This window comes from Callithrix jacchus, chromosome 6 (genome assembly GCF_049354715.1).
Source record: "Callithrix jacchus isolate 240 chromosome 6, calJac240_pri, whole genome shotgun sequence".
In the NCBI taxonomy this organism is placed as follows: Eukaryota; Metazoa; Chordata; class Mammalia; order Primates; family Cebidae; genus Callithrix; species Callithrix jacchus.
In genome coordinates, this window is record NC_133507.1 from 161,883,555 (window position 1) to 161,899,324 (window position 15,770).

The following is a 15,770-nucleotide window of genomic DNA, read 5'->3' on the forward strand; positions in this document are numbered from 1 at the left end:
ATTCACGGCAGCTCTGCCTTCATAACCTCATCACCTACCAGAAGTCCCAGCTTTTCGTTCCTCACCTTGGGAGTGAAGACTTCAGTACATGGGTTTCAGGGACATAAACATGTCATTCTTAGAAGTGCCCCTGTCCTACACAAACGCTGAGTCCCCAGTGGCCTGTGTCCTAGCAAACGAGGGCTGCCCTGAAACAAAATGCTGTTTCCCCAACGGCAGCCCTGGCAAGGCACCCAGAACTCTCCAGCATGCTGGAGGGCAGGGCCTGGCCTTTCCATGGGGTCCAGGGCTGTGGGGTCCCTAGAGATACCGTGGGCCTGCATGGCAGGGTGTGTGGGCTGAAGACTCTCTCCCTCCCATGGTGGGAAGGGACAAAGGGCGGCCCTGGTGGATGCAGACGGGCAGGACTGGGTGTGGGCACAAGGGCAGCTCCTTCCCGGCCTTTCCCGGGGACTTTGCCCCACACCACCTGCCCGGATTTCTTCCTGTCATCACTTCCGGCTCCAGGCACAGCCGTTGGTGACTCCTTGGTGGGAGCCATGTCCTACCCAGTCCTGATTCTGCTGCCTTCTTCCTCACAGTCCTCCAGGCTTGGGCCAGTCTTGGGGCAGCAGAGCTTCTGGGGTGAGTGTCGAGATCCTGAGCCCAAAATTGGTAGAAGGGGAGAGGGCTGGCCGGGGCAGGGTGCAGGAGCAGTCGGCCAGACTGGGGCCTGGGTGTTCAGCCCTGAACTCTGGGCTCATGCTCTCTTCAGAGTTGCGCCTTGCCTGCCGTCCCTTGGAGGCCTCATGTGATTTTTGTGTTGTTGTTTTTTTTCACACAATTTTTGCCAGATGTCAGCTAGTTTTGCTGCCTTTTGAAACTAATGGCAGAATCATTTTATTCCAGGGGATAGTTTGGGCCCTTTTGATCCCAACGTGAAGCCCTGGACATGGCAGCTTCATCAGGAGAAGGGTCTTTTCTGCTTTGGAGGAAAGGCTTTGGAGGGCAGGCTGGCCTGGGAAGCTCAGGAGCTCTTGGCTCTCCGTAGCATCCTGGGGAGCTCAGACTGTGGCTGCAGGGTGCGGGCCGTAACCCTCAGGCCATCCAGTTAGTGCTGCCCCCGCTGGCCATTCCTCTCTAATCCCCAGCAGGTGTCATCAGTGTCCACCCACAGAGCACTGCCTCAAGGCGGGGCTAGGACCACAGGACTCACTCGGGGGTCCCAGGGAACATGGCACCAGGGTTAGTTGGTTGAGTCAGGGGCATATGCACTGTTGTCCCTTACTCAGGTCAGGGCTCAGCCTGGGCCCACCTTAGCTGTCTGGGACACCCTGTCCCTTTATGAATCCGCCAGGGGGGAAGCTGCCGGGGGAGGAGCAGCCAGGCTTGGGTCAGGGCCTGGAAGGGTGTGACATTGTGTGCCTGTCTCTGTGTTCCAGCTGACAAGGGTTCATCACCCCTCCTCCACACCCTATGAGGACATCAAAAGCATGGACACGTCACTTTCCACTGGACACATCTTACTGCCCACTGTTCCTGCATCCTAATGCCTCCTGAGCACATGTGTGGGTGGCAGGCACACTGCGGATAGCTGTGGATGTGGCCAAGACATTCTTCACCCCCACCCCCATGGCATGCATGATCTATTAGGGAGGACTGTCTACACAAAGGTAATCCATTGAATCAGAAAGGGAGTTAGTAGAAGGAAAGGGGAGGGTGACAGGGGGGTGTTCCTTCACCAGCTGAGGGTCAGCCAAGGGCAGGAAAGGGGCTGGACACTCTCAGGGAATGGAAAGAAGCTCTCTGTGCCTGCAATGTGAGGAGTGGGCTTGGAGAATGTGGCAAGAGCTGAGGCTGGAGATGTAAGCAGGGGTCTTGAGTGGTATTTAAGGAGCCTGAGTCTCGTCTGGTGGACAGTGGGGAGCCTCTACGCAGTTTAAAGCAGGATCTGACATCCGTATGGTTGAAATCTTTCTCTGGCTGAAGTCTCAAGGATGAATTGGAGGTAGAGGAGCAGCTAAAAGGTTGTTGCAAACATTAAGGTGGGGTCCTGGGCTAGGTGGGAGGTGAGGAGACCAAGAGAATAGGCTCGTGTTGAGGTATGCCTAGGAAGCAAAACCAGCTGGGCATGATGCTTGATTGGATTGATCACATAGATCAATATGAGGAGAACTGACATATTTCAATCCATGAACATGGTATACCCATCCATTGCATTCATTCATTCATTTGAGACAGGATCTCATTCTGTTTGTCCAGGCTGGAGTGCAGTGGCAGGATTTCAGCTCACTGCAGCCTCAACCTCCTGGGCTCAGGTGATTCTCGCACCTCAGCCTCCCCTGTAGCTGGGACTACAAGCACACATCACCACACCTGGCTAATTTTTTGCATTTTTGTTTTTCAGTAGAAGCGGGGTTTTGCTGTGTTGCCCAGGTTAGTCTCAAACTCCTGGACTCCAACAATCCACTCACCTTGGCCTCCCAGAGTGCTGGGATTACAGGCTTAAGCCAAGACGCCCAGCCCTGTTCATTCATTGAGATCTTCTTTAATTTCTCCCAGCAATATTTTGTAACTGAGAATGCACGTTTTCCACTTGTGCCTAGGTACTTTGTTTTCCAATGCTCGTAAATGGTATTGTATTTTTAGTTTTATTTTCCAATTGTTTTTTGCTAGTATATAGGAATGCATTTTTGGTATATTAATCTTGTATCCTGTACCCTTGATAATGTGTTTATTAATTCAGAGTGTTTTTGGTTCTTTTGTTCTTTTCTGGTAAATGCTTTAGGATTTTTTTTTCTTCTCTCTCTGTCTCTCTCTCTCTCTCTGTCTCTCCCCCCTCTCCCCTCTCTCTCTCTCTCTCCCTCCCCTTCCTCCCTCCCTCCCTCCTTCCTTCCTTTCTCTCTTTTTCTTTCTTCAGCATTAGGATTTTCTTTATCTCTTTTCTTTCCTCCTCCCCTCCCCCTCCCCCTCCCCCTCCCCCTCCCCCTCCCCCTCCTCCTCTTCCTCCTCCTCCTCCTCCTCCTCCTCCTCCTTCTCCTTCTTTTGATTTGAGACAGGGGCTTGCTCTGTTGCCCAGGCTGGAGTACAGTGGTGCAATCTTGGCCCACTGTAGCCTCAAACTCCTGGGCTCAAGTGACCCTCCCACCTCAGCTTCCCATATATAAAATATATATGTTTTGTATATTGCTGGATTTGGTTTGCTAATATTTTATTAGGGGTTTTGTGTGTATGTTTATGCATTATATTGGTCTGTAGCTTGCTTTCTCCCTTCCTTCCTTTCTCTCTCTCTCTCTCTCTCTCTCTCTCTCTCTCTCTTTCAACAGAGTCTTGTCCATTGCCCAGGCTAGAGTGCAATGGTGTGATCTCAGCTCACTGCAACCTTCACCTACCTGGTTGAAGCAATTCCCCTGCTTCAGCCTCCCAAGTAGCTGGGATTACAGGTGCGTGCCACCACGTTCGGCTAATTTTTTTGTACTTTTAGTATCGATGGGGTTTCATCATGTTGGCCAGACTGGTCTTGATCTCCTGACCTTAGGCAATCCACCTGCCTTGGCCTCTCAAAGCACTGGGATTACAGGCATGAGTCACTGTACCCGGCCTGTAGGTTTCTTATCTTGCAATATCTTTGTCCAGTTTTGGTACAGGACAAAAACTTGGCTTAGAAAATGAGCTGGCAAGCCTTTTTCCTGATGTGGTTAAGATTGGTGTTATTTTATTCTGAATGTCTGATGGAGTTCATCAGTAACACCATCTGGGTGTTCTTTGTAGAAGGCTTCAGACTATAATTCAACAACCTTAATAGATATAAACTAGTTAAATTTTGTTTTTCTGTGTAAATTTTGGCAAGTTGTGACCTTTAATAAATGTTTCCATTTCATCGAAGTGGTCAAATGTCATTTCATGAAGTTCTTAATAGTGTGATGTTATTCGTCTGATTCTGTAGCATCTGCAGGGACGGCTTGTCTGTCATTCCTGCTGTTAGTGATTTGTGGATTTCCCTCCATCAGTCTAGCCAGAGCTTTACCAATGTCTTTGATCTTTTCAAATAACCAACCTTCATTTTACTGATTTTCTTTTCTTCTTCTATTTTCGCCCTTTCTTACTTCCTTTCTTCTGCTTACATTTGTTTGTGGTGTTGCTGTTTTCTAGATTCTCGAAGTGGAACCTTAGATGAGTGGTTCTAGCCCTTCCTTCTTTCGTGACGTGAGCACTTAGAGCTGCGGTCTCCTCTAAGCATGCCATTAACCTTATCTGGCACTATTGGCAAGTTGCATTTTTATAGCCATTGAGTTAAAAATGTCTTCTTCCATCTCCTCGGTTACCTGCTTGACCCCTGCGTTTGACCTTAAATGTGTGGTTTAATTTTTCAAACGTTGAGTACGCTCCAGGTGTCTTGTACCTTGTTGCTGTGGATTTCTAGTTAAGCTCTGTTGTACTTAGAGAACATACTCTGTGTAACTTACATCTTTTTTAATTTTATGGAGATTTAATTTATAGTCTGGCATGTGGCCTATTTTGGAAAATGTTCAGTGTGCACCTGAGTGTGTATGTGCTGCCGTGGGGCGCCGTGCTCCGCACACAGCAGTTTGGATGAGGTGACCGGTGTGGCTCGAGGCTACGGGATTCTTGCTCATTTTTGGTTTACTTGTTCTGTGAGTTAATGAGAAACCCACCACAACAGTGAATTTGTCTATTTATGCTTTTAGTTCTATTAATTTACTTCGTTTTTTGATTCTCTGTAATTAAGTACATACACACTTAGAATTGTTTGATATTCTTGATGAATCGGTCCTTTTTTTAATATGAAATGTCCCTTTTTATATTTTGGAATATTCCCTGTAGTACAGACAAATATTTCTATTCCAGCTTTCTTACAATTAATGTCTGCATCTTATAAATTTTCCATTCCTTTACATTGTTTCATTCTTTTACCTGTTCTTTATATAAGTATGTATCACATCAAGCTGACCACATATTGTCACTTCTTGCTTTTTTTTCCCTAAGACGCAGAGTCTCCCTCTGTCACTCAGCCTGGAATACAGTGGTACGATCATGGCTCACTGCAGCCTCAAACTCCTGTACTCAGGCGATCCTCCCTTCTCAGCCTCTCAGGTAGCTGGGACTACAGGCTTGTGGCACCACACCTGGCTATGTTTTTGACTTTTTTTGAGACAGAATCTTGCTCTGTCACCCAGGCTGGAGTGCAGTGGCACAGTCTGGGCTCACTGCAACCTCCACCTCCCCAGTTGAAGTGATTCTCCTGCCTCAGCCTCCCAAGTAGCTGGGACTACAGGCATGCACCACCACGCCGGGCTAATTTTTGTATTTTTAGTAGAGACGAGGTTTCACCATGTTGGCCAGGCTGGTCTCAAACTCCTGACCTCAGGTGATCCACCCGCCTCGGCCTCCCAAAGTGCTGGGATTACAGGTGTGAGCCACTCCACCCTGCCTAGTTTTTAACTTTCTGTAGAGATGAAGTCTCACTGTGTTGCCCAGGCTGGTCTGACACTCCTGGCCTCAAGCAATTCTCCTGCCTCATCCTCCCAAAGCACTGGGATTACAGTGAGCCACTTCGTGCTTTTAAAATGCATTTTGATAATCTTTGCCTTTTTTTTTTTTTTGAGATGGACTCTCACTGTGTCACCCCCGCTAGAGTGCAGTGGCACAGTCCCTGCTCACTGCAACCTCCGCTTCCCAAGTTCAAGCTATTCTCCTGCCTCATCCTCCCAAAGCACTGGGATTACAGGTGCATGCCACCAGGCCCAGCTATTTTTTTTTTTTTTTTTGCTATTTTTAGTAGAGACGGGGTTTCTCTATGTCGGTTAGGCTGGTCTTGAACTCCTAACCTCCAGTGATCTACCCACCTCACCCTCCCAAAGTGCTGGGATTATGGGCATGAGCCACCGCGCCCGGCCCATGATCTTTGTCTTTTATTTATTTATTTATTTATTTTTGCCAATCAGTTTGAGCTTTATGAGGTTGCTCAGGTTAGCCTTGAACTGATGACCTCACCTTTGCAAGCGCCATGACCTCCGGCGGGAGCCACTTTGGACCCCCGATCTTTGTCTTTTAACTGGATTGTCTGCCGCAGTCACATGTAATGTAATGGTCGAGTTTGAATCTACCGTCTGCTCTTTGTTTCCCACTCATCTCTGCTCTTTGTACCATTTCCCTCCTCCTTTTCTGCCTTCGTTTGGATTAGTTGACTATTTTGTATTTCACTTACCTCTTCTATGAACTAATTTATCATACTCCCCGTTTGATCTTTTCATTAGTTGCCTTAGGGTTTGTGATATGCATATTTTACTCTGTTTATGATTGATTGGGTGTAGGAGGGATAGGGAGGAGAAAGATTTCCAAATGACACTGACATATCTGGCCTGGGTGCCAGGAGGAACCACTCTCTGAGGTGGGGAACTTTGAAGGAAGATGATCTTGGCAGTGATGAAACGGCTGGATGGTGTGGTCGGTTTTGGGCAGGTTGCATCTAAAGTGCGTCTGAGGCATCCAAGGGAAGACAGCTGGCAGGCTTTTCCTTCCACGGCCCAGAGCTCAGGCCAGCGGCCGGGGCTGGAGCTGGCTCTGGGGGTGAACGGCAGAGGGGCCATTGTTGAATGAACGGGAGCATGGCAGTCTGTGGGTGCAAAATATATGATGGGCAAGGAGAGTCCAGGACCAGACCCTGAGGAGCCCCAGCATTTTAGGGACCCAAATGCAGGACTGTAAAGATGAAATAAGAGGCCAGAGAAGGAGCAGAACGAGGGAGTGTGTGTCATGGAGCCGCATGGGGAAGTGGTTTTGCGGTTGCTTCTGGGGCATCGACACAAGGGTGTTTCAGGGCAGGGTGCGGTGACCTCAGAGAGCGTCTCAATTCCATTCCTTCACCTTCACGGTGGGTAAATTGGCGTTCATTTAGAGCTACTCAGCACCTTATTAAAACAATTTCTAACAAGAGCCAGAGACTGGCTGACTTGGCCAAAGGCTGCTGGTGGGTGCATGGAGGTGCTGTCTGTCAGCTGTGCTCTGGGCTCTAGGGACATGGGAGTTCAAAGGGCTCTCCCCTCCTCAGTGAGAGGTTCTGGTGGGCTGACCGTGGTGGGATCCACATTTCAGTGGGTGGACTGTGAGGAGCTGTGAGGACATGACTGTGAGTGGGAACTTCTCTTGCAGGGGAATTGGCAAGACTGGCCTGAGCCAGAAGATGGCCCTTTAGCAGCGCGGGGCAGCCAGCGGGGCAGCCAGTGGGGCCTTGGGAGGAGGCAAACAGCTGGCCAAATCCAGGCTTCTCCAGAGGAAGAAGGGGAAAGACAGGTCCAGGGAGGTCAGAGCGTGGGTGAGACCTGTGGCCATGGTGGGCTCCACATCCTAGCCTGCAGGGCCTCCTGCTGATGGTATCTCCACAGTCCTCCTCTGAGAGCTACGCTCACAGAGACGCCATCCCCAACCTCCCAGGGGCAGGGACATAACCCAGCCTCTGCTTCAAGATGGCAGAGGCTCTGCACAACCACAGAAGCTGAGCAGTCAGCCTCATCTGTGGCAGTTCTTGGAACTCCCACCTCCACCGTAACGTGAGCTGCACAGACCTTTGGTAACCCCAGATGCGGAGCGGGCAGAACCTGATAGCTCAGGGCCCAGCGGGGATGCTCAGTAAACAAGGGTTCCCGGAAGACATGCTACACAGGAGGGGGAGGTGCAGGGACGGCAGCGCTGCAGGCCACCCAGGAGGAGAAAGAGTGGGGGCAACACACCGACAGGCCCTCGAGATGAGGGGTGAGCAGAGGAGAGCAGGGCACGGGAACAGCTCCCTGGCACTATGAGGGTGGAGGGGCGGGTGTCAGAGGGTGCGCATCTGAGTGCAAGTGTATAAAGGAAGCCCTGGAAAAGGGTGAAGAATCTCATCAGATGGATAAGGTGAGGGAGCCATCACTAACCCTAACTCATGCGGACCCTAACCCTGACTCCAACTCCAGTCCCAGCCCTAACCTAAGCCTTGTGCTGACCACAACCTGGCTCTAAGCCCGACCCGGCCCCTGACTCTAGACCTTACCCTAATTCTAACCCTAACCCTGACTCCCACCCTGACGGTAATCCCAACAATTCTTCACCCAATGCCAGACCTCCCTTTTACCTTCACCCTCACCCTCACCCCCCTCACCCTCACCCCCCTCTCCCTCACCCCCCTCACCCCCTCACCCTCACCCTCACCCCCACCCCCTCACCCTCACCCCCCTCACCCCCACCCTCACCCCCCTCACCCTCACCCCCTCACCCTCACCCTCACCCTCACCCTCACCACCCTCACCCTCACCCCCACCCTCACCACCCTCACCCTCACCCCCTCACCCTCACCCTCACCCCCACCCTCACCCCCTCACCCTCACCCCCACCCTCACCACCCTCACCCTCACCACCCTCACCCTCACCCTCACCGCCACCCTCACCACCCTCACCCTCACCCTCACTCCCTCACCCTCACCCTCACCCTCACCCTCACCCCCTCACCCTCACCCTCACCCTCACCCCCTCACCCTCACCCTCACCCTCAACCCCTCACCCTCACCCTCAACCCCTCACCTTCACCCTCACCCTCACCCCCTCACCCTCACCCTCACCCTCACCCCCTCACCCTCACCCTCACCCTCACCCCCTCACCCTCACCCCCTCACCCTCACCCTCACCCTCACCCCCTCACCCTCACCCTCACCCTCACCCCCTCACCCTCACCCTCACCCCCTCACCCTCACCCTCACCCCCTCACCCTCACCCGCACCCTCACCCTCACCCCCCTCACCCTCACCCCCACTCTCACCCTCACCCTCACCCCCTCACCCTCACCCCCTCACCCTCACCCCCTCACCCTCACCCTCAGCCTCACCCTCACCCCCTCACCCTCACCCTCACCCTCACCCCCTCACCCTCACCCTCACCCTCACCCCCTCACCCTCACCCTCACCCTCACCCCCTCACCCTCACCCTCACCCCCTCACCCTCACCCCCTCACCCTCACCCTCACCCCCTCACCCTCACCCTCACCCTCACCCCCTCACCCTCACCCTCACCCCCACCCTCACCCTCACCCTCACCCTCACCCCCTCACCCTCGCCCTCACCCCCTCACCCTCACCCCCTCACCCTCACCCTCAGCCTCACCCTCACCCCCTCACCCTCACCCTCACCCTCACCCCCTCACCCTCACCCTCACCCTCACCCCCTCACCCTCACCCTCACCCTCACCCCCTCACCCTCACCCTCACCCCCTCACCCTCACCCTCACCCTCACCCCCTCACCCTCACCCTCACCCTCACCCCCTCACCCTCACCCCCTCACCCTCACCCTCACCCCCTCACCCTCACCCTCACCCTCACCCTCACCCCCTCACCCTCACCCTCACCCTCACCCCCTCACCCTCACCCTCACCCTCACCCCCTCACCCTCACCCTCACCCGCACCCTCACCCTCACCCCCTCACCCTCAACCCCCTCACCCTCACCCTCACCCCCTCACCCTCACCCTCACCCCCTCACCCTCACCCTCACCCTCACCCCCTCACCCTCACCCTCACCCTCACCCCCTCACCCTCACCCTCACCCTCACCCTCACCCCCTCACCCTCACCCCCTCACCCTCACCCTCACCCCCTCACCCTCACCCTCACCCTCACCCCCTCACCCTCACCCTCACCCTCACCCTCACCCCCTCACCCTCACCCTCACCCTCACCCCCTCACCCTCACCTGCACCCTCACCCTCACCCCCTCACCCTCACCCCCCTCACCCTCACCCTCACCCCCACCCTCACCCTCACCCCCACCATCACCCCCTTACCCTCACCCTTACCCCCTCACCATCACCCTCATTTCACCGTCACCCTCACCCTCACCCTCACCGTCACCGTCACCATTCCAGTTCTCCTCACTTCAGACTTCCCGGGGACTTGAGCCAGCCCATTTCCCCAGGCCTTGGTTTCCCCACCTGTGCAGCATGGGTTTGAGGCTGAGGGTACAAAGACTGGCACCATGTGAGCCATAGGGACAGGCCTGTCCCTGGTCCCAAGGAGGCCTCCGCTCTCCCAGTTCCCCCCTTTCCCATGTGGAAGGGAGCTCATCTCTCAGCGTGGGTGCTTCCTGGCTGGCGTCCATGTCTGTGTGAGATCCTGAAGGGAGGGACCAGGTAGGCGCTGTTGGTGTGACACCTCCATGCCCCTGGCTCAGGCTTACGCGGGCTGACAGTCTTGTCCCTCCACCCAGGGCCCCTCCAGTGATGTAGCTTATCAGAGTGTGTGTGTGTGTGTGTGTGTGTGTGTAGACATGTGCATGTGTGTATATTGCATGTGTAAACATGTGTGTGTATAAATGTACATGTGTGTACATATATGTGCAGACATGTGCTTGTGTGTATGTATGTTTGCATGTATTTATGTGTTACACCCATGTGTGCATGTGTGTATGCAGTGTGTGTGATGTGTCTGTTTTTATGTGTGTGCATGTATTTCTCTATGTACATATGTTTATGCATGTGCTTGTGTGTATGTTTACATGTGCCGGTGTGCACATGCATGAGTGTGTGTGCACATACATGTGGACAGGTGAGGAGAAGCTGTATTGCCCTACCACACCAGGCCCTTCGAGCCCAAGTGTAGTCACCCCAGGGCTTATGAGGCTCTCCCACTCAGACGATGCCCAAGGGCCCCTTGCCAAGTCCTCTCTGAGGCTCACCTGGGCCCATGAGTCCCTTCTCCATCTGCTTCCCCTGCCTGTGACGCTTCAGGGTGGCTCATTGCAGGGCCAGTGAGGAAAGCTCATCTTCACGTCTTCACTGCCATGGAGCCAAAGGAGAAAGCCACAGTACACTCCCATGCCCTCTACAGACTGGCACGGGGTGTTGGCCATCTTTGTTTTTGACCTTTTATTGTGGAAACATTCAAACAGACTGAAATAAAAGTGTAATAAGCGCTTGTGCCCATCACCCCACCTTTGGGAAGAGCCGGCGTCCCACACCCCCTCATCTGCGGGCTCAAATGTTTTGAGATAAGTGCCAGAAATCATGCCCTTCTATCTACAAAAACTGCCGCATGAATAAAAGATGAGGAGTTTTAAAAACAATGACCACAGTAACCATGATCACATCTAGCCAAGAAACGAACCCGTCCTTAACAGCAGACAAACAACGGAGTTAGTTTTTACATTTTTTCTACTTCTGCAGCGTTTCAGAGAACAGTGAGGGAGACTTCATTCACGGGGGCTACCACAATGGGGTTTTGCCGCAGAGAAGGCAGAAGGGCCTCAGCTCCCACCTTAGACATTTAAACGGTTGAATCCGATCTGAGGAGCCTGGCTCCAGGCCGGGACCCTCTGCGTGATCACTGAGGCCCAGCCACAGACGGGGCAGCAGGCCCGAAAGCAGAAGCAGCCCTTTTGCCCCCAACGGCACTTTCCGCTCGCAGCCTCCTCCGAGGTCTCCAGGCCAGATCCTTTGTTTGAGCCTTCTGTTTCCCAGCCTTGGTAGTGAGGTGATCTCCCCGTCTCCCTGATGTCTCCCTAATGTCACCCAGGGGGCAAAAATCAGATGCAGAGGAGCCGGCACCTCTTCCCCTTCCAGCACCTCTTCCCTGCACTTTTGCAGTCATTAATACAGGCCTGAGGGTGACTTTCAATGGGGCTCGAGGTCCAGCCTGGACAGCAGTGGCCCCACCGGATGCTCGCGAGGGCCGCGCAGTCTGCTGGCCGACAAGCCTCCTGGGCTTCAGTTGGCAGCTTCCCCTCCGTCCCTCCATTTCCCTCCTGGGTCTGTTGCCCTGTGCAGCTTTCTGCAGACTGGGCTTTGCAGCCTTCGTGGCTGGGGTTCCCAGGCCTGACAGTCTCCAAGCCGGTCCGACGCTTCACCGGGTTCAGGGGAGAGTTTTGGTTTCTGGCAAGCCCACTTCCTGGCAAGCGGGGCATGCATTTCCACCGGGGGCTCGTGATGTCTGGTGGTCTCTTTTTATGAGGCTGGCAGCCACCGGTGATCCCGAATGTGGCAGGAAGCTACCAAGAGACCCCCGTGGGAGGTTCTTGCCTCCTGATGTCATGCACCTCCCTTCTGTGAGGGTGGCTGGACTTACTCGCTTATCATAAACCACACAGTCAAAACAGGTGATGTGTTGCCTCTTCCATGATTAGGTTGAAAGAGACCGTGTCTTGGATGCGTGCTCTCTCTCTCTGCTCTGGGGAAGCCGGTTGCGTGCTGTGCACTGCCCTGTGAACAGACACGGGCAGCAAGCAGCTGTGGGCAGGAGTCAGAGAGCCTCGAGGTCCTCAGGCCGGCAGCCCATTGGGAATGAAGTTCTGCCAACACCCACGATGGGGAGCTGGAAGCCCATCTCTTAGCGGAGCCTTCCAATAAGACCGAAGCCCCAGCTGAACCTCATCAAACACCCTGAGCAGAGGGCCTGGCTTGGCAGAGCCCACATGCCTGCCTGGCCCACAGAAACTGGGAGATGATTAAACTCTGTTGTTTTAATCTTCTCATTTTAGAGGTAACTTTCTGTGTGTAGCAATAGGTAACCAACGGTGCACAACGAAAAGAATGATTGATCCTAATGCTAGTTTCATCTGTCCATCAGGGTTTGCAAAATAGTGACATTCTACTTCATCTGTCCATCAGGGTTTGCAAAATAGTGACATTCTACTTCATCTGTCCATCAGGGTTTGCAAAATAGTGACATTCTACTTCATCTGTCCATCAGGGTTTGCAAAATAGTGACATTCTACTTCATCTGTCCATCAGGGTTTGCAAAATAGTGACATTCTACTTCATCTGTCCATCAGGGTTTGCAAAATAGTGACATTCTACTTCATCTGTCCATCAGGGTTTGCAAAATAGTGACATTCTACTTCATCTGTCCATCAGGGTTTGCAAAATAGTGACATTCTACTTCATCAGTCCATCAGGGTTTGCAAAATAGTGACATTCTACTTCATCTGTCCATCAGGGTTTGCAAAATAGTGACATTCTACTTCATCTGTCCATCAGGGTTTGCAAAATAGTGACATTCTACTTCATCTGTCCAGCAGGGTTTGCAAAATAGTGACATTCTACTTCATCTGTCCATCAGGGTTTGCAAAATAGTGACATTCTACTTCATCTGTCCAGCAGGGTTTGCAAAATAGTCACATTCTACTTCATCTGTCCATCAGGGTTTGCAAAATAGTGACATTCTACTTCATCTGTCCAGCAGGGTTTGCAAAATAGTGACATTCTACTTCATCTGTCCATCAGGGTTTGCAAAATAGTCACATTCTACTTCTCTCTTCCTTCATTATTTCTTAGCGAGAATGTGTCTGTGAAAAGAAGTGTTCCTTCATTATTCTGTGGTCATGTTGAGGTGCCGTTTGCATAGGAAAGGCCGGGGAAATGCTTGATTCCTTCCCTTCCTCTGCTCGTTTATAAAATAATGAACGTTTTCCTGGCATCTTTCAAGAGTGACTAATGGGTTTTTAAAGTATAACTACAGATTCTTGAGTTTAAATAGTTTTAACATTTAATGTTTATATGAACGTAGGATACACATGCAGACACAGACACGTATACAAATACAGACCCAAAAACAGTCACACATCACATAAGCACTGCACACACATGCACACGCACACACATGTATGTACATATACACACATGTATGTACATATACACACGCACACACATGTATGTACATATACACACGCACACACATGTATGTACATATACACACGCACACACATGTATGTACATATACACACGCACACATAAATGTTTAAACGTCTACTGTTCCGGTTCATTAGAATTATTATCCTTACTGACATTCAGACCTTCCTGCCTGTCCGGTGCCGGCCCAGTTGGATCTGAGTCCTGAGCCCCGATCATCTTCACACTCATGATCTTTGCCGGCCACTTTGTTCTCTGGCATAAGAAGACATTCCAGGATTATCTCAGGCACTTTTTTTTTTTTTTTTTGAGACAGAGTCTTGCTCTTGTTACCCAGGCTGGAGTGCAATGGCGCGATCTCGGCTCACCGCAACCTCCGCCTCCTGGGTTCAGGCAATTCTCCTGCCTCAGCCTCCCGAGTAGCTGGGATTACAGGCAGGCGCCACCATGCCCAGCTAATTTTTCGTATTTTTAGTAGAGAGGGGGTTTCACCATGTTGACCAGGATGGTCTCGACCTCTTGACCTCGTGATCCACCCGCCTCGGCCTCCCAAAGTGCTGGGATGACAGGTGTGAGCCACCACGCCCGGCCTGTCTCAGGCACTTCTTAGCTCAGACCCGACAGCATGTGCTTCTCCTCTCTTCAGGAGAAGTGGTGCTTAGAGACCACAGCTGGGTGTTAGGTGTGCTGCTGGCTCCTGGATTTCTCATTATGTTTAGAGCCTGTCGGTGAACAGAACTAAGACTTCTTTTTTAAGACACGTGATGAGAACACACTGATACTTTGTGTTTAAATTCGGGTCTGCACACTTTTTCCTTAACCTCGGTGACAGTACGGCAGCACCTGCTGTCTCAACAGCACCCAGCATAGCTGTCATTGTTTCATCCTGTAACACGCCCTGTATTCCCAAAATGATTTTACCAACACTACCGTCAGCCGTGTAAGGACTGAACATAGTTCAAAATTATTTTTAGATACTTTCAAAGTCCTTGGGTTATACAGATATACAGACAAAACGGCGTTGTACAATTATTTGGAAAATGATTGTTGAAAATACTGAACACGCCTCTTGCCATTGTTTTTTGCTGTTGGGCTGTATGGATCTGCATCCTGATGACTTTTAAAATCCCTTGGAAGAGTTCGGTAGGGCCGTGTCGTCGGCCGACAATGCAAGTCAGTTGGTTTCATTTTGCTCTCAATTTTAAGAATTCCCGTCAAAAGTTAATTTAATTCCATTAAAGAATTACACAAACATTGACATGATTCTAAATCCAAATCTGGAAACCAAGACATGTTCACAAAAGTCTAGCTTCCATGCCTACCCCGTCACCCCATTTCCACCTGTTTTCTCCAGGTAACAATTTAAAGCAAATTTTGTGGCTTTTATTTCCATTTGTAAAACACACAAGCTGATGGCTCCATCTAAAAAAACATACGTTGTCTATATATATGTAAACATGCATTTTTCACTTACAAATATATTCCTGGCGATGACCGTGGGACCGTGAGTAGAACTGTTTCTCCATCCTCTTTACAGCTGCCCAGTGTTGTGTGGTGTGAACCTACTTGGTTCCACCCGGGCCCTTGGGAGAGATTCTGAGTGGCCCCCAGGCTGTCCCCACTCCACGCCATGGCGGTGACTAGCTGCTGAAGTACATGCTTCGTGGTCCTTGCATCTGTCTGTGGATACATTCCTAGAAGTGGGGTTATCAGGTCAAAGACTAAACGCAGCTCTAACTTGGCAAATCCACCTGCTTGGGGTTTGTACCACCTTAGATACCAGGGACCAGTGGGTCCCGTCTGAGGACGTCTCTTCTCCTGTGGTCAGGCTCTCGGATTTTTGCCTGTCTGACAGAGGAGGAGTGTTGCTGCCTGTCTGATGGAGGAGGAGTGTTGCTGCCTGTCTGATGGAGGAGGAGTGTTGCTGCCTGTCTGATGGAGGAGGAGTGTTGCTGCCTGTCTGATGGAGGAGGAGTGTTGCTGCCTGTCTGATGGAGGAGGAGTGTTGCTGCCTGTCTGATGGAGGAGGAGTGTTGCTGCCTGTCTGATGGAGGAGGAGTGTTGCTGCCTGTCTGATGGAGGAGGAGTGTTGCTGCCTGTCTGATGGAGGAGGAGTGTTGCTGCCTGT

At 51.8% G+C, this 15,770-nt stretch overlaps 1 protein-coding gene across 2 annotated transcripts in view; it reads left to right on the plus strand.

Annotated features, from left to right (window-relative positions):
- Nucleotides 1-505: 505 nt before the first annotated feature.
- GPR35 (G protein-coupled receptor 35) overlaps nt 506-15,770 on the plus strand; it is a 33,995-nt gene continuing 18,730 nt past the window's right edge. The window contains exons 1-2 of one of the 2 annotated variants that reach the window (XM_078328937.1): nt 506-624; nt 1,422-1,652. The gene's annotated coding sequence lies outside the window, so the exon portion shown is untranslated. Of the gene's footprint in view, nt 625-1,421; nt 1,653-15,304; nt 15,325-15,770 lie in introns of those variants that run through there. The other variant, XM_078328938.1, reaches the window with a different exon arrangement.